This window comes from Periplaneta americana, chromosome 5 (assembly GCF_040183065.1).
Source record: "Periplaneta americana isolate PAMFEO1 chromosome 5, P.americana_PAMFEO1_priV1, whole genome shotgun sequence".
Lineage (NCBI taxonomy): Eukaryota > Metazoa > Arthropoda > Insecta > Blattodea > Blattidae > Periplaneta > Periplaneta americana.
Window position 1 is genome coordinate 70,624,250 of NC_091121.1, and position 24,829 is coordinate 70,649,078.

At 33.7% G+C, this 24,829-nt stretch overlaps 1 protein-coding gene across 1 annotated transcript in view; it reads right to left on the reverse strand.

The window, feature by feature from the left end:
* LOC138699819 (protein Wnt-5b-like) overlaps positions 1–24,829 on the reverse strand; it is a 2,020,855-nt gene that overhangs the window by 1,733,265 nt on the left and 262,761 nt on the right. Inside the window, exon 2 of the mRNA XM_069825994.1 lies at positions 7,856–7,905. The gene's annotated coding sequence lies outside the window, so the exon portion shown is untranslated. The remainder of the gene's footprint in view (positions 1–7,855; positions 7,906–24,829) is intronic.

The window sequence follows — 24,829 nt, forward strand, 5'->3', positions numbered from 1 at the left end:
CACGGGAGCGCTGAATAATATTGTAAACAGCGTTTTTCAGTCCTTGGAACTCACAGTACTGCTAACGTCTTGTGGCACAGATTACGTATACAAATGTTTGATTCTTACGACATTTAGAGGAGTGTCGATTCAAAAGACTAACTCCATCTACGAACTCGGTTGAACATGATACGTAATTCTTATATTTTAATTGTATTATAGCGATATGTACTGTTAATTTTCTTTTAAGAAATTATTCTCGATTCTTAAAATACGTCGTGTGGATCAATAAGTACTGATTAATTAAATTAAGCACTGCTTTCTTCTAAAATGGCTATTTATGTATCAAGTACGCAAAATAAGGCTTTAGCGGACGATTTCAGTGTAAACCGAGGTTTTGCGTACGTGGTGCATACAATAGTTTTAAGTAGGCTAAAAGCGCTCAAAATTAGGCTATATGAAATAAAATAAAATAAAGTAAAAGTAAATATAAATGTTATAATAGGCATAGCCAGTCAACTGTCATATTCAAACCGCTGAAGTTCAATTTTTCGGACCCTAACAGTCCGAAAAGCAACTATTTTAGAGAGCATGTATTAAAAAAGTATTTTATCATGGGTTTCTCCGATTGCTGTACGAACAAAGAGAAAGATAACTGCGTTTAATTTGTTGTTTATTGTAACATATTACATGGTACACAAACTATTTCCTCATCATAATGTGCTGGGTGTTAGGAAATATAATTCATATATTTTCTCCAATATTTATGGCTGATAATACGCATACCATATGGTTAATTAAAGAATAAGTTAAAATTCTTCGAACGAAAATATGATTCAATCATTCAGTAGATTCAATAATAACTGACAATAAAATAAAAGTTCGTATGAATGAATGACACATAAAGCTTGGTACCCTACAATTACTAAGCAAAATTGAAATATTCAAAATTAAGCGCTCTCCCGGAAAAGAACGGCAGAATGTTTCAGCTAGAATTTCATGCGTGTAGGCCTATATACGTTTTTACTTAAATCATGTTTAGGATAAATTTTGAAAATAATATAAATATATAGGTACATCAATTATTTAATCGGGCTAAATTGAAGGAATTCATCGTGTCATGAAGGGACTATTTAGAAAAGGAAAACCTTAAAATATAAATAACATGTTGTTGTTGTTGAGTCAATTCTCCGGAGACAGGTCTGAACCTCACAAGTGATACTAACATGACACCATTTATGAGGCAACTAGGCCAGGGATAATGGGGTAGGATGGCAAGTTCCTTTCCCCCTCCATTGCATACATCGCCGATTGGCTACATATTACATTAATCAGACTTCAGCTGTATACAAACAATTTATTGTTCTTCCATTGACACATATCGTCAAGTGAGATGTACTGCCTGATAATAGATGTACTTATCAGCCAGAATCTCAATTAGAGGTAGCCTAAATAACATGCATGCCTACCTATACATAAGAATGAAAGTAAGAGTGACGGATGAAGACAAAAAAGAAAGAAAATAAAGAAAAATAAAAGAGAGAGAGAGAAATAAAAACAAAAGAAAAGAGCAAGAGGAGAAAATGTTGTAGAAGAATTTAGAAAGTAACGAGAGACAGAAGAAAAGGGAAAAAGAGAATGTATGAAGAAAGAGACAGAAGAAAGTAGGAAAGAAGGTAAGGAAAGAGGAAAGAAAAAATAAAGAAATAAAGTAAGCAGAACGAAAGAAAGAACCTGAGAAAATATAAAACGGAAGCATGAAAGTAGAGGGTGAAAGAAAGGCAGGATAGAAAGGTGCACAGTACGAAAAGAGAATAAGGAAAAAGGAAGGAAAAGAAAAAGGAACGAAGAAAAGAACGGGAAGAAAAAGGAAAGAATGAAGGGAAGGAGAGAAAGAGATAAGAAAATAAAAGAAGGAAGAAAGAAAGAAGGAAAACGGAAGGAAATAAACGAACAAAGAAGAGAAGAGAAGAAAAGAAAATAGAAGGAAAGGGAGAACAAAAGGGAAGGGAGAAGAGACGGGAAGAAGAGAAGAGAAGAGAAGAGAAGAGAAGAGAAGAGAAGAGAAGAGAAGAGAAGAGAAGAGAAGAGAAGAGAAGAGAAGAGAAGGGAAGGGAAGGGAAGGGAAGGGAAGGGAAGGGAAGGGAAGGGAAGGGAAGGGAAGGGAAGGGAAGGGAAGGGAAGAGAAGAGAAGAGAAGAGAAGAGAAGAGAAGAGAAGAGAAGAGAAGAGAAGAGAAGAGAAGAGAAGAGAAGGAAGGACACAAAAAAGGGGAAAAAAAGAAAAAAATTACAGGAGGAAAGATGAAAATGAAGGAAGGAAAGAAAGAAATGAAGCAGAAGGAAAGAAATAAGAGAGAAAGGAAGGAAGAAAGAAGAAAATAAAAAGGAATGGAGGAAATTTAAAAGGATGTAGAAAAGGAGAGGGTGAATGAAATGATGAGATAGAGGAAAGAAAGAAATTAATTAAGAAGGGAGAAGAAAGAGAGAAATGGAAGAAGGAAGAAAAGAAAGAGAAATACAAGAAATTAAAGAAGGGAAAGGTAATTGGAGAAGTAAAAGGATGGGAAAAAATGAAGAGAAGGAATGAGGATTGAGAGACAAAAAAGAAGAAAGATAAAAAGAAAAATATACAGAAGGCAATGAGAAAATATTAGAAGAAAGTTGAAAAGAAGATAATATTTAAATTAGCTAGATCTACTGTTTTCAAATAATTATACTTCTAAATGTTTCTAAAAATGAAAGATCGAAGTACTTACGTTCGCATCATAGAATTTTATTTAAATTACCCGACTTCCTCTAGAACTGAAACTCCACTGCGTTGGAATCATCGGCATATCCCTTTAAACAACGCTAAAGCGTGGCGACACTTCATTCTCATCGTCTAAATCTCTTTGGGTATTGGCTGAAATCCGTTTAGGGCCCGGGATATGTTTGAGAGACTGATGGCTTGGCAGCCAAATGTCGAGTATGGACAGAAACCTCGAGCGGACCTTGTTCAGAACAATCACGATTAATCGTTTATTTGGCCTCCATTGTTGATTAATTCATGAATCAACTAGAATATTCCAGCGCGATTGTCCATCACAGTACACACTGTGATCTAGGTCGGTTTGCTTCCAGTCAAGAGTACACATTCCGATACGGGTATTTGATGTACGCCAAACAACAGAATTCAACTAAGCAAGAAATAGCACTGTGCAAATAACATACTGAACAGACCAAATATTAATAACAAAATTCAAGACGAGCTACAATATAAATGATAGAAACTGAGCGAATACTCATGTAAATATATAGGTTCAGTCTAAAGTCACCAAAGACTTTAACGTTCCCTAACTTTCTCGAGAAATAACTTTATAGAAAAATAATAATATAGATTTGTTCATGAAAGAATGTGATTTACTTATGAATAAACGATTTGAAAACATTCAGATGTGGTCGTCATGTTTCTCCTCTCTCATTAGTAGCACCCAAGGTCACTTATAGATTGCTCATGTTGATAAAGCGTCGTAAAATAACCTACTAAAATAAAAAAAAAAAAAAAAGATTGCTCATTCCTATGTTAAAATCTGTTGCACTTTGAAGGGAACAACCGCCAGGATCGCCACCCGTCCGCCGTAAACGAACACGAGATGGCAGTACAGTCGCTAATGCAATTCAAATGGGAGTTATGACGTGTCTCCTTATGTAACAACTAGATGGCAGCATAATAAACCTGAGAAAAGTTGTTACCGTCAAAGCCTATAACGCCGAGCAATCTGGGTATATATATTATGAACAGCAGGAACAGCTTTGAGAAAAAATCTTGCTTCATTTTTGTAGCAGTAGAAAGAACGAAGAAAAACCCCTTCCTTTAGATATCGCCATAGCTAATTATCGACAGGATTAATATATGGTTATCGTGTAAAATGCCTGGTTATGTCACTATTTTCAAAAATGTTTCTTAGCAGTTCTTTCACTAGATGACCAATGTGAAGTGGGCACCGTCTTGCATGAAGATTATGTTCTCCAGTTCACGACTGTGCAACTATGTTATCATGTAATCTTGCGACATTCTTAAATATCGCTGTTTACTGATCGTCACTTTGGCTCCTTGTTTATTTTAAAACAAACAAAATACGAACCAATGAATAAAAAATTGACTTTCTCATCATGGTAGCAATGAAAATTACAGCATTTGGATTATGATCATCCAAAGTCTGCAGTTATGGATATTGACACCGCCATGTAATTAAAAATGCGATTCATCTGTTCATTATTGTGTCTAACTATTTCGGCTTAATTTACAGTTAGATTAATATAATTCTTATATAAATTCTAACTTTCAGCTTTTTTGAGAGCTGACTGGATGATAAAAGCTCCTCAACCGAATAACAAAACGCATTTCCCATATTTACTCTGTGTTTAATTTCCTCCCAAGTATCATTTATATTTGTTACCGTTGATCCAAGATATTTGAATTTTTCCACCCCTTCAAAGGATAAATTTCCAATTTTTATATTTTCATTTCGTGTAATATTCTGTCACGAGACATAGTCATATACTTTGTGTTTTCGGAATTTACTTCCAAACCTATCCCTTTACTTGCTTCAAGTAAAATTCTCTCATTTTCCCTAACAGTTTGTGGATTTTCTCATAACATAGTCATGTCATCCGCATAAATAAGCAGCTGATGTAACCCGTTCAATTCCAAAAATTGATTCAAAATTCGAGAAAATGTATTCTGATTGAAAATCACGAACCAGTGCTTTTAGATCATCCTGTATTTCATATAAATTACACATTTTCCACTGGAGAATTGCAATATGATTATGCTTAAACTGATATTTGGTATTCTACTTAATGTATGATTATACATATTGCAAGACACGCCACTCGATTTCCTGACATAATCAAGTTACGTCACGAACATTTCTCTGCCCTGAAACACGGACAGAGAGAGGAGGTTGGGATTCAATATTTTACACACCCGGTATCCCTCGCTCCCAGGTTATTAAAAAACCAAGCGACTTTCCTTTATGCTCGTAATACACTTTTGGGTTTTATTGCAGCACGAAATTATGTTTTATTATGGAATTATGTGCCAAATTGATGTGCTAGAGATTAATAAAGCTGCTGGGGAATTAATCGTGTTTAGCCAGATAATCTAATCAGTGCAGGACGAAATTAGAGGCTTCGATGTAACCTTTATTTTTGTATTAACTTCCACGGATCAGGGCGTTCATTCACAACTCGTACGTCACTTTTTTTACTGCTCTGTCAGTGTATTAACCACGTGGACAAAACTACTAGGAGGGTCTTCCGCAGTAGAGAGAGATTCTGCCGATGTCGCGAAGGCAAACGAATAAATCATAGTTGCTGGATTAAACTTTTGAAATGAAAATAACGGAAATTATTCGTCATACCGGTGAAGGCACTCATAACTTCTTGTCTGCTGTTCGCAAGAATGACGTCCCATTAGAGCAGGGATGGGCATAATGTTCCCGCGCGGGCGCTGTATGGACTACCCCTTCATTTCTCCCGCCACAAATATTCTACATGTCTGCATGTACATACCAGAGTGCTGCATTAATCGCTCGCTTGAACTCGGTCGAGTGTCGCAACCTCGAGTGAGATACGATCGGTCGTGATACGCTCGTAATAAATAGAAGCACAGTACAAGGTCATCTCACCGACATGTGTTATCTTGTATGGAAGGCGACAGATAAGATACACATATGTTTTGCTCACACGGTAAAATTAAGGCTTTATTTTCTGCGTTTGTGACAAAGGTTTAATGGCACAGTCAATGGAACGTACCAAAACAGGAACATGAAGTCATAAATAAAATAATATGAAAAACTTCGATATACAGTTATTATTACTAATTAATAATTATTCAATATTTGATTTACCACACATGTAACATGATAGGTCAAGACATAGTGTTCCGCCTATATACTGCGACAATGTAGAAACGTTTTACAAAATATTATTGATATAGCAGTAGATTAATAACAATATTAGTACAGAGATAACGTCACAGAAAATGTAATAAAACGAATAATCATGCTGCACAACTGTTAGGCCTACAGACGCAAAGATTGATACACTAATTATTAGAGATTATTATTATTATTATTATTATTATTATTATTATTATTATTATTATTATTATTACTAGAAAACTTGATACAGTTCTTACATTATCGTGATTGTGTTCTCCGTTTATAATAATTACATTTATATCCAATAACATCTATCAGATGTGGCAAAAACAAAATCACTCCTGTGTGGAAAAAAAAACATTTACCTACAACATTTATATTACATTTTAGAGCAAGTTCTGTAATTGTACTACGGAGAGGTTAGTTAAACACTGCAAAGTTTTGAAATGATAAACATCTATGATACAGTTTATCACTGTAACAAGAACGAATGTCTAACGCTCGGCTTATACCGTTCGAGGATTTATCGCTCGTGACAATTTTACCCATCATGCATGTGCGCTACCTATCGGATTATGCTATGAACTACTTGGCGCTCGAGCGAAATCCTTCCGATGCAGACCTCTGGTACGTACAGTAAACAGCTGTTGAACTCCGTACGATAACGCTCTAATCAAGGGTGGGTAAAGTGGTGGTATATGGTGAATAAATTGTAGGTTTCGTTTAATTTTCAAGAAACATGGGAACAAAACTATTTTGTTATTATTAATAAAGGTAAAATTCAGTGCCTCAACTGTTCAGCTGAGATTTATATAAAACGGAATTTCGATTATGAACATAAGAAGGATTTTGGCGAACATAAACTTGTAGGTAAGAGCTTAATACGGCGTACAAGCCTACCATCTGTTGCGCTCCTCGGGAACACAGTGAAAAGACACTCACGCTCGTGCCATCTGTTGAAATAGTCGAGAACACGCTGAAAATACACGCATGTTCACCAATTCATGATCACTAAAGTAACAAGGTAAGATATTTGCAGGAACGTAAAACTTAGACAATTATGGTCGAACAAAAATAGTCCTATGTATCTTGTCTAAAATGGTAATTAAGACGCTCGTTTCATAAACATACTCGTCTAATTACTACCATTATAGGCTCGTTGCATAATATACTATTATGTACCGCCATTAGCTGAACGTACATATTTACGTAAGTGATGAAACTACTGTGTAATATTTTGTGTCTTTCTCTGAAAAATATGTCATGCTCGCCACAATATTAATTTAAAAAATGTAAAAGACTATGCAAAGGAATATTGACGTACTATGCAAGTCAAATGGTTAAAAAAAAAAAAAAAACGTTCCCTCCAATAATATACATATATCCTTCTCGAATAATCAAACTGTAATTATTGAACTTCCATAAAAGTTTGTTGAAGAGTGCAGTGAAAATGAAAGTTCGAAGCATTCTTTGAATTCGTTAAGAATGTCTTTCACCCTTATCTTCTAAGAATGAATAATCTTCATTTGTCGGTCAGCGCGTCTGGCTGCGAAACCAGGTTGTGTTGTGTTACGATTTTGAAGTTACAGTATGTTTGAATATTTGCACGAATCACAAATTAAAATGATTCATTATAGTTAATTCCTGCATATTTTAAGGCGTGTTAACTGCATTTAAAGCCTGAAGAAGAACCTAAAATTATTGACGTTCCTTTATAAACTGCGTAAATACTTTAAATCCTTTTGAAAATTAAAAAATTATGTTCTCTTAATCAGAACGGGTGAAAGAAGTTGAACGTGTTTATTTATCGAAACCAAATCTTAATAAACGGAAGAAATACTTTCTTGCATAGTTATTGAGTTATAAGATAACTCCAATAATAATTACGGACCTATGGCAACATATTTAAACAATAACTTGAAATATTTAAATAAATATAAGTACTCACCACTCCTCAGGAAACCATCATCTCGCTGTGAATACCGCAAGATTGTTGACCTGTAAGCAAAGAGAACTTGGTCAAATTTTACTTTGAAATATATGAATATTATCACGCGTTAAAGTTATGCCACAGACACTGCTCCGTCTATTTAGTAGAATACGTTTGAGTCTAAAGAAAGCAGCAAAACAGTACAACGTGGTCTGTTGTGACGAGAATCAAAGCCCCAGCATAAGGGTAAGGCATCCAAACGTTTGAGATAGGCAGGGCATGTAGCACGTATGGGTGAATCCAGAAATGCATACAGAGTGTTACTTGGAAGACCAGAGGGCAAAAGACCTTTGGGGAGGCCGAGATGTAGATGGGAGGATAATATTAAAATGTATTTGAGGGAAATGCTATGAACTGGATCAATCTTGCTCAGGATAAGGGCCAATGGCGGGCTTATATGAGAGCGGCAATGGACGTCAGGGTTCATTAAAAACCATTTGTAAGTAAGTAACAATATATCATTACAGAGAACTGGACTGATTTCGAAATTCATGTCATAACACAGATATGCCTGATGTCCTACATATAGGACACTTGTACAGTTTTTATAACTTTAGTTATTGCGTTTGTTCTTGAAAGCTACAAAAAATTTTTAAAAAGTTTTTCTTTAACAATGAGACTCAATAAATCAAAAGCAAATGTTGTTCCTGCTTGCACTTCATTGTTATGGATATGAGCATTCATAATAGAGTGGTGCACAACAGGTTACGAAAAATAGAAATTATATATTGCTATTGAACGCCTGGCGCTATAGCCACTGTGCAAAGCTCTCCCATCACGTGGAGTTTCTCATGTATTTTTATCGAATACTAGAGTTCTTTCTCATTCTTCGTGGGTGGACGGCAAAGGCAGACAACAGTGAGTTATGCAAGAGTTACAAGAGCCCTTATAAGGACGCGTTTATCATTATGTAGGTCTACCATTTAATTGATAATTCTTCCTTTGTCAGTACAATCAATCAATCAATCAATCATCCATCCATCCATCGGCTCACTGATTCATTCATACATCGATTCCTTGATTAATTCATGTATGGATTGATTAATTCATTCATTGATTCACTGATTGACTGATTAATTCATTGCTTCATTAATTTATCCAGTTCAGGTATTATGGTTGGGTATCTTCAAGGGCAAAAATATACTTCGTGAAAGTACAAGTATTTGAGCTTCAAAGCACTTTTCTTTCTGTTAATAAAACTCTGTCTTCTTAAAAAAATGATTTATTAATAGAGTAATAATGCAGCTCTTTAGAGTAATTAGAAGACATATTATATTAACAACTACTGTTTTAGAGGTATGCATTTTGAGTTTAAAATGCAAATATTACACTAGAATGTAGGCCTATGTAGTTATTTGCTCTTCTTTTTAGTACCGGTAAGTAATTGTAATTTATTTTATTTTTGCATTTCTTTACGCACCAGATTTCATATTCTGCATTACACTTACTTTCTTTGTTGTTACTGATGTCCATTTGTTCATTTATGCATTAGTTACGAAGATAAGTTTATTAAAGTGTCCAGACCTATATCAAGCAAACACAATTTTTAATAAGACAAAGTAAATTTCCTTCAATTGTTACTCCGTTTGTGTACTCAGAAAATGTCGATTTCATGTATGACAAAGTGCGCCTGGTGTTCTGTCTACCTGTAAAACGTAAGTTAAAAATCGAATATTCGGTCGGTTGCCCGACCTTGACGGATGTTCTGTAACCGGTCGAACCTAAACCTCTTGTAAGTGCCATTTTGCAGCTCTCTGATTCGTAACACATGCCGCAAGCAACTGTTCTAATTTGTCAAATGGTTCACACGTTTCAGAATGACTTGCGTTATTCTTTTCTTCATAAGATTTTGGAAATGTTCATATGTATCTAGCCCCATTTTTACAACGTAAATGATACATTAATAATGGAGACTATTGTACTGCTAGGCCTATTATCTCATTTTCAATAAAAGTGACTCATCTCCTTTTCTACTATGAATGTAAATAAAGTTATTTAAGTAGGAATTATGTGTTTTCATTTCATTCTTATCGTATTTTCAGTTACTTCATGTATTATTTATTACGTTCATATCTGTCTGGTTCAATTTTTATTATATTTATTATGTTATTTTTAGTGAATTAAATGTTATGACGTTTTCCTTCTATAAATAAGTATATATCCCATATATTTTCATAGAGTCCTACATCTAGGACGACTCTTTTCCTGCAAACGAACATTCCATTAAAAATTTTATCCGAATTATTGTGTTTTGATAGCTAATATGAACTGATAAACAAAATATATATATTTTTTTAATTAAACAAAAATAATTCAGGCATATCTGTGTTAAGTGCTTTAGAATTAGAGTATTTTAAATTAACTTTCTCCCTCTTTCTTACTCCCAGTAGAATTCGTTAACCCCTTCCATTTGTGTACAAATAACAATGAATTCATAATGATGTCACATTCATTTGCTTCTCCTCTATGCTTATCAAGGCTGGCTGGATTCGAAACTACTTCGTTTAATACACATCACAATTTCAGTCATCCAAGACATACTGCAATTAATGACGTCACTGTATTAATAGTTTTTTTAGTTGGTTATTTAACGACGCTGTATCGACTACGAGGTTATTTAGCGGTGATGAGATTGGTGATAGCGAGATGATATTTGGCGAGATGAGGCCGAGGATTCGCTATAGATTACCTGGCATTTACCTCACGGTTGGGGAAAACCTCGGAAAAAACCAACCAATTAATCAGTCCAAACAGGGATCGAACCGGCGCCCCAGCGCAATTTCTGGAAAACGCCTTAACCTTAACCCTAACAGTAATTTGATATTTTTCGAATATCAATTGCATAAACGTTACACTTTAAGAATACGCAGTGTACGCAACCGTTATTAACTAGCTTTGGTAGTGCTAGAAATTCGTGAGTTCTGCCAAGATTCACCTCGTGGCATAGAGCCAAAAAATATGGAAAGGAAGGACATTATGATATTAAATTTATTATCTAGCATTGATTTCACTGGACTTGAACATACTTTTACAATGTCATTTATAGTGTTAGCCGCCTTGTTAACTGAACAGTGACCGCATAAATACGTTACGAAGTGGACTTAAATCTGATAACATTAATTTAACAGTATTACGCTCTTTATACCTTTAAAATGGACACACTATAATTGCCAAAGTACCCTATAAAGTAATGTGTAGTTAACTTGAAATTATGCATAAAAATTATATGGTTACGCCTTGAGAAGTCATGACATTATGTTATCCGTTCTTCTTTATCATTGTGCAATTCATTGCGAGGGTAATGTTGTGTTCTCCAGTCGTGTTTGATCGTTATTCTATATTAAGACGCCGTAACGTTGAACATTAAGATATATTTATATGATACGTGTCCAATTGAATTGCCAACCCACTGCTAACGCGTGGACTCAAACAGATAAACGTGTGTCGGTAACAAATCACAAGTCGAGAACTTAAACTGTTTCCAATCTCCTTTTATGAGGCGTGTTGTGCATAAACTGTATTATCAAGGTAAAATAGGAAAGTTTGCTTGTAGTGTGTGGTTACAGATAACGTTTATATAGAAATACTATTCCGTAAAATAAAAATGCCTTTTCTATTTCCATTCTACGTGTTTCTAGTCTTATTTCCATGCCGAAGACGTCGTCTTGATCTTTGCTATAGATCTGCTGTGTGTTATTTCACTTCAGCTCGTTGGAGTTTCACATGATAAGACGCAATTTTCCTTAAAACGTTCCGTAATTTTCTTGGAAGATCTTTTTACAATTTGTATTAGTATATTATTATAATGTACCGAAGTACATATGATATTTCCATGCAGATATTCTGCGTCATCATACGATGAAAGAGTAATAGAACGGAGAAAAATTCTCTCCGGTGCCGGAATTTGAACCCGGGTTTTCTACGTGCTGACGCTTTATCTACTAAGCTACATCGTATGATGACGCAGAATATCTGCATGGAAATATCATATGTACTTCGGTACATTATAATAATATATGACATGCGTAAATCACTTCGTGATTTAAGACGGCTCTTATTCCGTCGGATCCCGGCCAACTAGTCACTCATTACGAGTACACCTCAGCACATGTGTGGACTTCGGCCTAGGTTCATAGATATCTATGACGTAGTGCAGAGGGCGGCCACCAGAGGGAACCCAAGAGTTGGAACTTAAAACTGAGACGATTCTTCCGACGCCGGGGTGGAATCCGGTGTGGCTTAGTGGATAAAGCGTCAGCACGTAGAGCTGAAAACCCGGGTTCAAATCTCGGCGCCGCACAGTGGTTCCAAATACAAATCTAGCAGGACAAAATTAATAACTCTCCTCGTTTCTAACAGATTTTCATAAAATTTTGTATACAGGTTACAAATGACATTTTGCATTTGCGTGTAAACTCTGATTACGATTAGATAAAATAAAGCAACCTTTTACAGAGGTTGAATTTTAAAGAATTATAATAATTTTACAAAACTGATTTTCTCAGGGATTGGAACGAAATCACAAATGTATTATATATTTTCTATTTAATTTTAATGTGTGAAAGATGCTAAAAATACACAACAGTCGTACATATTGACTCAAATATCATTTAATTTTTTTAATAAAATAGCCTACATATTAATACAATTTTAACAAAGCCGTTAACTCTGGTTAAATAAACCTACATTTGAAATATTTACAGAACATTAGAGAGTTGTAACTATTAATTTTCAAACATCATCATCATCATCATCGTCATCGTCATCACCACCACCATCATGATCCTGGAGCAGTCTCAGTAGGTCTACATCAGAAGATACACTTTTTCTACTCTTTTGGCGTAAGATACGAAGACTGCTTACCATCGGGCCAGAGGAAATTCCATCAAATCAATCGTCGTATCGGCTCCACAAAATTTGCGCGCGTGATAAACTTATTCCCTGAAATTCTTGTAATCTTTATTTCGGACTGCTTGCGGTTCCTCGGACATCATCCCAACAGAAGTACGGCTTCCTTTATCAACTGCGCACCATGGGTAAGTATTTTATGCACACTTTGCGGCATATAATACCACTTATATTTCTGGATGTATAATTCTACAGTGCCCAAACAATATTTTTTCAAACTCTCCAATATTTATTTATTTTTATTTATTTATTTATGCCTATAACAGGGCAAGCCCCAATTATAATAGACAGTACAGATATTCGTTTACAAAAAAGAAAAAAAAAACATAGATAACATGAAAAAAAAGATGAAACAGATACAAGTGTCAATACAAATGAAAATGGAAAATGAGAAAGGGAAAGAAAAAAAAAAGAACAGACAAATAGATACTACCTAAATAAGAGATACAGATATAGATATAAATGAAAAATACAAAATAATATACATGAAAATAGTTAAATATAGATATCATAGCCAAAAATGTAAAATGTAGCTATAATTGGCAAATTACAGAGTAACAAATAGCAATATTATTATAAAATCAACTGCCTTCAGTATATTAATAAGAAAATAAGAAAATGTTTGTATTCCATGTAAGAAATGCAGAAATCTAGATCCCATGTTTGCATATTTCATTGAAATTTGAACACATTTTTAACTGGTGAATTTTTATGTGCTGAAGTGTTTGGTTTTTTATAATATAACAATTGATGATTTCTTAAGTGTGATGTTCTAGCGTTAATCTGGATTTGTGATAATATTTCGCTATTATCCAGTAGACAGTTGAATATTTTATATAATAAAAGTTGTTCAGCAAGTAATCTACGGCTGGCAAGAGACATTAAATTAAATTCAGCAAGTAGATTGTTGTACGAAATTTTGTTATGGAGGGCTGAACAATGATATCTTCTAAAATACAGAGAATCGTTTTTGAAATTTTTCAATTTGATTACTATGTGATTTGCAAGTGGGTGACCAAATTACAGAGGCATATTCCAATTTAGCGCGAACATGACAATTAAAAAGAAGTGTCAAAGTCGAAGTGTTCTGTAAAGTTTTTGAATTTCTAATAATAAAACCCAGATTTTTGAAAGCATTATTTGTTATATTAAATATGTGATTATGAAAAGTCAAATTATGATTAATAGTTACACCGAGATCTTTTACACAATATATTCGTTGTAATGGTTCACCGTTCAATGTATAATTACCTCTTAAATAAGATGCAGTCCTTGTATAAGTCATACAACAACATTTTTTTGTATTAAAGGTTAACCCATTATTTAAAAGCCATTGATAAATATTGTTGATATCAATTTGTAGTAATTCTAGATCGGACGTATTTTGTATTGATTTAAATATCTTTAGATCATCAGCATAAAGTAAACATTTTGAATATTTAATTACTTTAGGCAAATCATTAATATAAATCAAGAATAATAGTGGGCCAAGATTTGAGCCTTGAGGTACTCCAGAATTAGCAGTGTAAATATATGACTCGCGTTGATGGTATTTAACATATTGCTGTCTATTTATTAAATATGATGTCATTAATTTTAACATTTGTTGTGAGAAACCATAATTATTTAATTAGACAAGAGAAGATTGTGATTAATCTTGTCAAATGCTTTAGTCATGTCAGTATAGATAGTATCAACTTGTAATTTACAACCTAAACTATTTGATACAAACTGCACAAAGTTCGTTAAATTTGTTACAGTAGATCTACCCGTAACAAAACCGTGTTGGAATTCAGATAAATAACATTTGACATGATTAAAAATTCTTGTGTACAATATTTGTTCAAAAACTTTAGCAGGTGCAGAAATTATCGAAATAGGTCTGCAATTTTTAACTTTAGTGTTGTTGCCTGATTTATAAATTGGACATACGCTGCTTATTTTCCATTTTTTAGGAAATTTTCCAGTTTTCAAACTAAGATTGTACAATAAATACAGAGGATATGATAATACTTCGTAACAACCTTTTAAAATGAAAGGTGGTATCCCATCAGGACCACTACATGTTTTAGGCTTTAACTTTTTAATAGCTAATTTAATCTCTTCATGAGTAATATTGTTTATGAACAATGAGTGAGAAACATCCAAATAATGACAATCAGACATTGCGTTACAAGTTTGTATTTTATTATTGTATCATCATCATCATCCTTCACGAATTAGGCCTCTGTAGACCTGTTTCGGCCCCATCTAGCAGTCTTCTTGAAGGTCTTCCTGGTCGACGATGTCCTCTAGCCTCAAACAGGCAGTATTTTATTATTGTATATAGATTTGAAATGTGTCGCAAAACCATCAGCAATATCTTTATCATTGGTTAATGAATTACTATCTAATGTCAAGACATGAGATGTACAGACATTTTTTATTTGTTTACTTTTAATAAAATTCCAAAAGTGCTTAGGATTGTTAGCAATATTACTTTCAGAAATTTCTACGTAATTTAAATAAGCATTATTAATCATAGTTTTGGTTACCCTTCTTAATTCTTTATATTTTTCTTCATAATGTGGGAAATATTTTATTCTCTTCCTATAGTATTCCTTACTTCTTAAATGTTGTATGATATCTTTTGTAAACCAACATGGATTAGACTTTTTCCTATTAATTCTTTTCTTTGGAATATTTCTATCAAATACACTGTTTAAATTTTCATAGAAATAATCGACAGCTTCATTAATATCATCGTGTTTATGAAGTACTTCCCAGTCTATTTGTTTAATGCCATTGTAGATTGCGCTAAAGTTTGCTTTTTTAAAGTTCAAAATTGTAGTAGGAAAATGTTTGAATGTTTTAATACGATCTTTTATATATAACATTATTGTTAAGGATGGATGATATTTGTCTTCGTTAATAAGAGGAATATCGTTTCTAGAAAGTTGCAAGGATTTAGGTATGTTAGTTAAAATTAGATCTAGAGTTTTAAGATAGTCATTTTGAATGTAATTTACAAAATAAATTATGAAGTGCTAAGAAGTTTGCAAGAGATCTTTCGCAGGGTCCCCCATTCAAGAGATCATACGTGTGGTCAGTTATGTTGGGAAAATTAAAATCTCCTGTTATTATAATGTTACTGGTACATATTTTAGGAAAATTCGAAATTGACTCAAAAAATAACAAATAACTTTCTAACTTAGAATTGGGAGGAAAATACACATTTACAAAATAATAAATTTTACTACAAATTAGAGTTTTAACAGCTAATGCCTCAAAATTTAAGTTATTTAAGTTATAATACTGTATCCACTGGCGATTGTTTTAAACAGTAGTCGGCAAAGATTACGTCATATAAAATGGAGTCCGCAATACACACCGAAGGAGAGAAGGATATCCAGATTGCTTAACGTTGAATGAACAAGTGTTGGCTAAGGGGATGAAAATCATGCCTTACCCCTCCACCCTGCTTGTATGTTAAAGGGTTGATTCGCGAGTTACGAAATGACGACCACTGGTTTTAAAGATGGTTCCAAATCACCGAATCAAGCCTTCATCTACGCATCTGATGCCAAACCTGGATCTTCAAAGAACCTACGCGCGCAAATCCCGTCATTAGTCGCACCAAATTCTGGTTTGGGAATGTCGACAAGATGTCCCATTTCTTTACGTAAGCGATTTTGTTTTCTTTTCTTTCATTCATTTTCGTGACCCTTTCTGAGAAAAAACTTAACACCTGCTTCACCATTTCTGCTGCATCAGGCCTGTACGTTGATCTCAAATTCATTTCTGCGGCAAGAGCAATCTCATCAACCGAGTGTGTTTCCAGCAAAGGCTTCAACTTCCTCTTGTGACTTTTCTCAGCACATTCATGAAACGGCTTTTGTGGACGATTTTTGTTTTTTCGTTGCTAGACACAGTCTATTTTTTAAAAAAGTCTTTTTAACACTTAACCAATCCTTGTATTTCCTTAAAAAATTTTTAATACGTAGAGGCAATTAGTCCATTGCTCTTTAAATTTCATTCAGAATTCAGCACTTTTTTCTGTAATAATTTACGATCATGTCCCTCAGAATCTGCTAAACCATTTTAATTAATACATACTCACACACATAGGCTTATCTTCTTAAAATATTATTTTCTTTTCACGAAATGACAACTAGTTCTCTTACTGGGATTCCGTCCACCATCACTAAAATATAAACAAAAGGAGAAGGTGGTTGAAGTTGGTTATAAAACCTTTATAATTACATACCTAAATGACTCATATAAATGCTGAACCTGCTTTGACAATGGCCTTTCGTGGCCTTTGCTTTTGCGGGCCTGCTACAGCAAATAAAATTTTAAAAATTTTCATGGAACACTTCTCTGTGTATTAATAAGTATTATAACTAAATAACACAATGTTAAAGTTCGAAAATGCACTAAAAATGTAGGGAAATACCTGTAGTTTTATTCATCGAAACTCGAAGGGGATTGGCAATATATTACATCTTCAAACATCGATGTTCCGAAGGAACTTGCCGGGCGATGCTAACGAGAATAGAATGTCTGTGCTGAACACTTGACTTCTACCTGCTCCTGCGCAGACCACAATAACTTTTATGGAAAACTGAATACGAATCGTAGATACACGACTATTTAGGATTATAGAATTGCAGTATTTATATTGTTTTGAAGCTCAAACATTTATACCTTTTGTCCAGTCAGATTTGAGTTTGGAACCACTGTGCGCCGGAGAGAATTTTTCTCCGTTCCATTACTCTTTCATCGTACTCTCATTGTATTAGTATGTTTTACAGCAATATACAAGGAGTTTCATAATTATAGGTACAAATAGCAGGGGTCGTTAGAGGACAGTGGAAAAGCAAAAAGTCCTAATAGACATACGTATGTCCGAAAACCAACCGGTTCTGAGATACGATGTTATCACTAGACTTCGAAGTTGAGGCACATTTACTCTGAAGTTAGTACTCATAGAATATTACAATGTTTACAAAGCAGCTGACAAGGTAATCTTTCTCATACGCACATCTCGTTAGTTGGTGGGAGCAATATAGGCCGAGCGAGGAAAATATAAAGTAAATGTTCACCTGAAGAACAAAATAATGTAAATATTACGTTGGTTAGAATACATCGCATTATCGTCTCTAGGGTGTAGAAACTAGTAATATGCGTTACAAGAGCGGTATGTTGAAGTCTTTATGTTCGAGGAAAAGTTTGAAAAAGCGAAACGTAGTTGAGCTTTTTTTAATTTCTGAGAATTGAAAGAAAACATACCGCTCGTGTATCGTACATTATTTTGTGCGAAGATCGTTTATTACATACCTGAAAAAGGAATTTCTACTTAGTTGCAATGAAATCTCCATCTTGGTTTCTGTTCAATGACGGCAAATTTGTAAAACAAAAATATCTATCTTCAACATTGTTGCTTTAAAATGTTTTCTGTGTTTACTATACTCCAGCAAGCCGTGATATACCTCTGTCTTTTTGTCCCCCCTCAGTCTATAAATGCGAACTTAAAACAAATGGTGAGGTTATGTAATGATTTATTTTTTATTTTAATATTTTAACAATATTATTTATATAACATATTGCAGTAATAACATCGGCATCTGGAATCTTGTTGATTTTTTCACGGCTTCCTTAATGTTACTTGCATCACGAATCCAGTAACTTTAATGGAGTTGTAGAGTTTACTTAATTTTTGCAAATATTTAAACACAATAATTAACAGTGCAATTTAGGTGAAATTGCAGTGGTAAGTTTCCAATTTATAATTATTACTATATTGAACGTCTCTAAAAATAATATGTTAGAAGCTTAAAGCAGTAAAATCAATGTCACTTAAGCGGTAAGAAGAGAGAAATTGTTATGTGTGTTACGTTGGGAATATTGAATGTGGAATTTTAGACTTACCGCGGATTGGTTTTGTCCGGAAACCAAGCAAATACGCACGATCTCGCACAAATGTTATTCTTAGGCCTAGAAACAGTTATGTAGGGCACACTATTTACAAAACGTACTTTGTAATAATAATAATAATAATAATAATAATAATAATAATAATAATAATAATAATAATATTAATAATACTATTAATAATAATAATAATAATAATAATAATAATAATAATAGCGAGTAGAGCAACAAGCTAATATTAGTAGATTCAATATTCTGAAACTAAAGAACGAGGAAACTAAGCAACATTATCAGGTCGAAATTTCAAATAGGTTTGCTGATTTAGCAACTTCCGACGAAGCTGAGGAAGAGTTAGATGTTAATAGTGTATGGGAGAATATCCAAGATAATATCAAAATTGCAGCTGAGCAGAGCATAGGTTATTATGAAACTAAGAAAAAGAAACCATGGTTTGATGAAGATTGTTCCATTGTAGTAGATAGAAGGAAACAGGCAAAATTGAAATTCTTGCAGGATCCAATTGAGAAGAATAGAGATAATTATTTCAATGAAAAATGAGAAGCAAGTTGTTAGGACGAAATTCAAATACAAACTGCTGAGCCATTTATACCCGAACCCACACTCGAAATTGCGATAGAAAATCTGAAAAAGTATAAGTCTTCAGGTATTGATCAAATTCCAGCTGAACTAATACAAGAGGGTGGAAGCGCATTATCTAGAGAAATTTATAAGCTTGTACTTGCTATTTGGGAGAAGGAAATTTTACAGAACAATGGAAGGAGTCCATAATCGTACCTATTTTTAAAAAGGGGGACAAGACTAACTGTAGTAACTTTCGAGGAATATCACTTTTGTTGACGTCCTACAAAATTTTGTCGAATATCCTTTTGAGATGATTAACTCCATATTGGGGATCATCAGTGTGGTTTTAGGAGTATCAGATCGACTATTGATCAGATTTTTTGTATTCGACAGATATTGGAGGAAAAATGGGAGTATAAGGGTACAGTACATCAGTTATTCATAGATTTCAAAAAGGCATATCATTTGGTTAAAAGAGAAGTTTTATATAATATTCTTATTGAATTTCGTATTCCCAAGACACTAGTTCGATTAATTAAAATGTGTCTCAGTGAAACTTACATCAGTGTCCGTATAGGCTAGTTTCTATCTGATACTTTTCCAATTCACTGCGGGCTAAAGCAGGGAGAAGTACTATCATCTTTGCTTTTTAATTCACTCTAGAATATACCATTAGGAAAGTTCAGGATAACAGAGAGGGTTTCGAATTGAACGGGTAACATCAGCTTCTTGTCTATGCGGATGATGTGAATATGTTAGGAGAAAATCCACAAACGATTAGGGAAAACAAGGAAATTCTGCTTGAAGCAAGTAAAGCGATAGGTTTGTTAGTAAATCCCGAAAAGACAAAGTATATGATTATGTCTCGTGACGAAATGGAACTATAAAAATTGGAGATTTATCCTTCGAAGTGGTGGAAAAATGTAAATATCTTGGAGCAACAGTAACAAATATAAATGACAATTGGGAGGAAATTAAAGGCAGAATAAATATGGGAAATGCATTTTATTATTCGGTTGAGAAGCTTTTGTTATCCAGTCTGCTGTCAAAAAATCTGAAAGTTAGAATTTATAAAACAGTTATATTACCGGTTGTTCTGTATGGTTGTGAAACTTGGACTCTCACTTTGAGAGAGGAACAGAGATTAAGGGTATTTGAGAATAAGTTTCTTAGGAAAATATTTGGGGTTAAGAGGGATGAAGTTACAGGAGAATGGAGAAAGTTACACAACGCAGAGCTGCACGCATTGTATACTTCACCTGACATAATTAGGACCATAAAATCCAGACGTTTGAGATGGGCAGGACATGTAGCACGTATGGGCGAATCCAGAAATGCATATAGAGTGTTAGTTGGGAGGCTGGAGGGTATAAGACCTTTGGGGAGGCCGAGATGTAGATGGGAGGATAATATTAAAATGGATTTGAGGGAGGTGTGTTATGTTGGTAGGGACTGGATTAATCTTTCTCAGGATAGGGACCCATGGCAGGCTTATGTGAGCGCGGCAATGAACCTCTGGGTTCCTTAAAAGCCAGTAGGTAATAATAATAATAATAATAATAATAATAATAATAATAATAATAATACCAGAATGCATACCATTTGTAACTGTAGGCCTATATAATTATAAAATGAAGAAAAGAAGCGACATAATACAGTAATTATAAAATATACGTCACAGAAATAGACTTGTCTGAAACTAATAAGATTACTGAAAAAAAGTCTTTAGATAGAACATTTAGAAAACAATATGTTATATAATATAAACCTAACCTATGTATGAGTAAAACTCATTACCAAGAAACGAAGGTAATATTATAGTTAAAATGAAAATAACTGTAGTATTGTATTTAATAAGAATGTAATAATGGTAAGACGTCAAAAGACGTAGCAAACAAAATAGGTTCAGAACTAGAAATCGGATCCCTAGTTACCATACTATAGCTATTGGATAATTGAAAATAAATATGTTATGTCACACGTTGCAGCTCATACATAATTGTTGATTGGAAAATTCTGTTTACAGTGAAAGCAAAGATTGTTGTTTGAAAAAACTTATCGGACGTATTTGTCACGTGTACAGAATTAAAATCTAAACTGTTTGATTTGGAAGTGCGGGAATTTCATCCTATGCAGGATATACTTCATCTTCAAAAGTTATACACATTTCAAAGCGTAACATTTTTTTAATAAACGTGTACTTTAATTAAATAAAATGACTTCAAATGTCAACTGTTAAATTAAACTATTGTAATACTTGACGTTTCCATTAAGCAGTCTAAAATTAAATACACCGGATCCCTTTAGCCTTTCAATATACAGAAACAACTTAACAAATACGTTTTATTCAAATGATCTGAATTCTTAAGCAAGTAGATTTGTCCTCGTCAATAATGCCTGAGCTGACTTAAACGTGCCTAGAATGAGTGTTAATTGTCATGACTATGGGCACCACATAAAGTAGGTCCTCAGATACATATTCTATTATCTAGAGATTATTTTCAAAAGCTCAAGACCAATTTTGTACGTCTGTGTTGTTGATTAGAGGTGCGGATAGACGAGTTTCAGGTGGCCATGGTCAGCAGAGTGATAGCTCAATTAGAGCGGCTCCGTGGTAACTGGCGGCACTACAATCTGACACGCCTTCCTGTTTAAGTTATTCATGGGGAATGCTGATCAGCGCTAACGTATGACTACAACGCCAAGACGATCGCGTTTCTTGGCCAAGTTCAACACTGTCGTCGTCACCACTCTGATCATCCTCAGTTTTTTCTCTCTACTTTTACAACAATCACGTTGCATCCCTCTTTCTCCTCCTATAACCACCACCACCACCACCACCACCACCACCACCACCATCGTCATATCACCATCATCATCATCATCATCATTATTCTTTTTATCCTCTTCATTTTAATCATAATCACTAGAGCCCGGATGTTTAGCAAAATACCTTTTTTTATTGGGTGGAAGATATAAATGTGATTTGGGATAAATAAAAGTGATAGGGCCAATTTGCATTGTGTCTATTTTGCCTTTTTAAGATGTTTCTTACTAGTCTATACCTACTAATAATAAATCTGTAGCCAAAACTTTTCTGGTAACATTCGATTTTCCAAAAATAATAATTGTGTTAACATGTATAATTAACCATCCTGAAACCGAAAATCGCTTTTTTGAAATTTTTGTTTGTATGTATGTCTGTCTGTCTGTCTGTTTGTTACCTTTTCAGACGATAATGGCTGAACAGATTTATGTGAAAAATGGAATACAAATTAAGTTCGTTGTAACTTAGATTTTAGGCTATATAGCATTCAAAATACTTTATTTAAAAGGGAGGTTATAAGGGGGCCTGAATTAAATAAATCGAAATATCTCGATTATTGATTATCATGAGAAATATTACATAACAAAAGTTTCTTTAAAAATAATTTCCGATAAGTTTTACTCTGTACAAAAGTTTGATAGGACTGATATTTAATGAGATAAATGAGTTTTAAAATTACAATAACAACGCCATCTAAGGTGCTGTACTGAAAAAAAAAACAAATGACTTCGTCTATAAGGGGCTTTGGACAACAACAATCGAAAGCTATTAAACATAACCTAAGAGAATGTTTCTGTGTTTGTATGAAGTAATATCGGAAGCTAATTAATTGTTTAATTATTATTTCATCATTGTAAAGTGAAGTTTCTCTAGATGGACATAATTCTACAATGCTATTACAGTAACTTCTGAAACATGTAGCAAGTAATATAAAGTATACACATTAAAACTAAATGATATGTCAATCTTCATTAAACTATGGTTGCATGTAATAACAATTAAGAAACATGTTAAAGGAATTGTCACTGCACCAAATGAGTGCTCTCTGGACCACAATGACCGCATTTTAATTACTTAAATACAATTTAAATTAAGTAACATATTATGCGATTTATCCTTCTATCAAACACGAATGTTCCCTGGATCAAACGTCCAACTTTAATTATGTAATTACTTTATATTTATTTCTAACAGGTGCAGCAGAGCGCAAGGGTACGGGCTAGTTAAATAATAAATGCATTAAGAACTACTGTGCAAATTTCGGCGGTGACCCTGGACTCATTTCGCCGGTATTATCACCTTCATTTCACTCAGCTCTACGTACCCATCGTAATTGATAAAGAGTCGTAAAATAAATTTGAAAAAAAAAAAAACTTGTAGCAGGGGATGTGTTGGCCTGCTGGTACAGTACAGCAAAAAAGGAAAGTGATAAGTAGGGGGCGGATGTTGATGAAGAGTAATCATCTTATTTTTCACATTAGGACGATGCCTATTAATATTGAAAACCTTTTATGTTAATATCAACGTAAAATATTAATTCCTTATATTGCATTTTTTGACGTTTTGAACTAATAGGTCATTTTTACATTTTTTCGGCATTCTTTGGTCATTTTTAATATTATGAAGAACTTTTAAATCATTCTGAATGCATTTTACTTCCTTCTTTACATATAGGCCTGTTAAATCTTTTTCTAAGCAAACAGATTAGTAGTAGGCCTTACTAGTAATTACTTACTGAATAAGTGAATAACAGTGAAGTTTGAGTTTTATAGTTTGGAACAAACTGTAAAGTCCATCCCTCATTCCACTGAAGGCTTCACCTCACACAACAGAAGTAATATAAAATGCTTGACAAAGCTTAGTTTAAGTGAGGGCTTTGATCGCTATTGTTCTTTTGTTGGTACGGAGATGTCTTTAGAATTTATGTTTGGAAGGGGGGAAACTTTCACAGTTTCCTGGACAGTAGAACGTTGTGTCCCCAATATGGTTCGGAAGAGATGTACTACAGTAGACAGTATTTTTAACACAAAGATCGCAAGAATGCATGCTGCGACCACAATTTTTGTCATTTACACTCCCCATCTGGAAGGTCTAGGAGTAACAAAAGTGAAGAACGGAAGGAGAGGAGACGGAGAATGAAGGACCCTCATTAAAAGCTATAATTTTCCCTTAAAATTTTTATTTTGTTGCATGCTCTTTTCCTTTATCTCAGTCAAATTCCAGGAAGTTGCCTCCTCTCTCCGATATTTGCAGGGCAATTATTGGAACAAGGTGACTAATTTTTAAGAAGTTGTGATGCGAGTACGGTGAATAACATTTAAATGTCATTTTCTTTTAATGTTACATAATTTTTATTAAATCATTAACAGAAAAAAATAATTAATATAAAAATTATAAATTGAAAATGATAGTTAATTTATTTTCAGTATTTGATCCATCAACAAGTATAATAAATTTATCATTAAATTGAATCAATATTTTCATTTTATTTATTTTTTGAAGGTAGTCTTATTCCAACCCTTTTCATTATTTTAAGGATATTTTATTGATCATTTTAAGTAGATTTTTAGGTCATCAACATCCGCCCCCTAAGTTACATTACTGAATTCGTACTGTTCCTACAACGTAGTGTAAGAGACACCAGGTGCCTATTTTCTTTCTTAAACTTTTGAATAATATCTTCTAATATCACGAATCGATTG